Source organism: Trachemys scripta, chromosome 1 (genome assembly GCF_013100865.1).
Source record: "Trachemys scripta elegans isolate TJP31775 chromosome 1, CAS_Tse_1.0, whole genome shotgun sequence".
NCBI lineage: Eukaryota > Metazoa > Chordata > Testudines > Emydidae > Trachemys > Trachemys scripta.
The window spans coordinates 302,935,189-302,937,785 of record NC_048298.1 but is presented as its reverse complement, the minus strand read 5'-3'; positions in this window follow the sequence as shown (position 1 = coordinate 302,937,785).

Genomic DNA, 2,597 nt, shown 5'->3' with positions numbered 1-2,597 from the left:
TTAATTAGCCTCTCAGAGTTGGTAAGACAACTCCCACCTGTTTATGCTCTCTGTATGTGTGTATATATATCTCCTCATTATATGTTCCATTCTATATGCATCCGAAGAAGTGGGCTGTAGTCCACGAAAGCTTATGCTCTAATAAATTTGTTAGTCTCTAAGGTGCCACAAGTACTCCTGTTCTTCTTTTTGCGGATACAGACTAACACGGCTGTTACTCTGATACTTCCACATAGCAATCCTTCAAGGTCAGACGCTTTCTCCGGTTTACGGTGGGGCCCCACCACTACCAGTTTGTGGTCCTCACGTTTGGCCTGTCAACAGCACCCAGAGTGTTTACCAAGTGCATGTCAATGGTGGCTGCTTACCTCCGGTGTCAGGGTATCCAGATCTACCCATACCTCAATGAGTGGCTAGTCAAAGGCAACTCCAGGTCTCAGGTCCAAGAGGATGTCACGGTGCTGCAAGCCATGTGCCACTCGCGGGGCCTACTGGTGAATGACAAAAAGTCTATGTTAGTTCCGGTGCAAAGGATAGAGTTCATTGGAGCGGTGCTCGACTCGACCTGCACCAGAGCGTTCCTGCCACTGAAAAAGTTCCAGACGTTGATGGACCTATCCAGGACATCTGTAGAGCCGCAATGTGGTCCTCTGTCCACATGTTCACCGCTCATTATGCCATCACTCAGCAGGCCAGGGGTGACTCTGGGTTTGGCAGAGCTGTGTTGCAATCTGCATGTCTGTGAACTCCTGCCCACCTCCAGGAGTACTGCTTTGGAGTCACCTAATATGGAATGGACATGAGCAAGCAATTGAAGAAGAAAAGACCGCTACCTTTTCCATAACTGGTGTTCTTCAAGATGTGTTGCTCATGTTCATTCTACAACCAGCCCTCCTTCCCCACTGTTGGCATTTCTGTCAAGAAGGAACTGAGGATGGGACGAGCCGGCAGCACCCCTTATACAGTGCCATGCGGGTGCCACTCCAGAGGGTGCCAGAGCCAGTCCCCTACGGATACTGCTAAGGGAAAAACTTCCGGCATTGGTGCATGTGGCGAGCGCACACACATAATACGGGAATGGACATGAGCAACACAGCTTGAAGAACACTAGTTACAGAAAAGATAACTCTCTCTCTTTTATAGGGAGCTCAGTCTATTTAGCTCAGAAGAGAGATGGTTAAGGGGAGACTTGCTTCAGTCTATAAGTACCTACGTAGGGAACAAATCTTTAATCATGGTATAACAGGATTGAATGGCTGGAAGTTGAAGCTAGACAAATTCAGACTGGAAATAAGGCACGAACTTTAACAAGGAGGATAATTAACCATTGGAACAATATGCCCAGAGCCAAGATGGATTCTCTGACACTGGCAATTTTTAAATCAAGATTGGATGTTTTTCTGAAAGATATGCTATATGGGTATTATTTTGGTGAAGTTCTCTGGCCTGTGTTATACGGGAGGTCAGACTAGATGGTCACAGTGGTCCATTCTGGTCTTGGAGTCTGAGACTCTAGAATTGGTTTAAATATAGTTTCTTTACGTTGAATTTAGATCTAATGCCCAGTCCTCTTCTTTGTAGGGGAGTTTAGATAAGTAAAGTAAGTAGATTTTCCTGATATTTGGAATAAAAGCAGATATAGTTTATAGAATACCCTACACATAGCTAGTATTTTTCTTTTCATTCCTATATATTCATATATTTGAGGCGATTATACTTTTTTCATGTCTCTAGACCTCTAGCCTGGATAGAAACTGCAAATAAGATAATTAATTTCAACAGAAGTTTTATATTACCCAGAATATTGCTTACCTAGCTTTTTGGTTTATTTAGCAGTTTTTTAAACACTAATGCAGGTTATATTTGATGTCAATATATTGTGGAAATTTCCCAAACTTCAAACATTTGAAGTAGTGGTTTTGACTAAAACTAATAAGTTCTCTAAAGAGAAATACTTTTTTTCCCAACTAACAAAAGAAATTGCTGTTAATTTGCACTTGAATTCAATTTTCTTATTAACAAACATGTCTGAGATGAAGAATTTCAGCTGATAACATCATTTAGCTTTATATTATAAGTAGGGCTGTCAAGCGATTAAAAAAATTAATCGCAATTAATCGCACTGTTAATAATAGAATACTATTTAAATATTTTTAGATGTTTTCTACATTTTAAATATATTGATTTCCATTAGAACATAGAATACAAAGTGTATAGTGCTCATTTTATATTTATTTTTTATTATAACCTAATACAAGTACTGTAGTGCAACCTCTTTATAATGAAAGTTGAATTTACAAATGGAAAATTATGTACAAAAAATAACTTCATTCAAAAATAAAACAATGTAAAACTTTAGAACCTACAAGCCCACTCAGTCCTACTTTAGCCAATCACTCAGACAAACAAGTTTGGTTACAATTTGCAGGAGATAATGCTGCTCACATCTTGTTTACAATGTCACCTGAAAGTGAGAACAGGTTTTCGCATGGCACTGTTGTAGCCTGCATTGCAAGATGTTTACATGCCAGATGCGCTTTCATATGTCCCTTCATGCTTCAGCCACCGTTCCAGAAGACGTGTCAATGCTGATGACT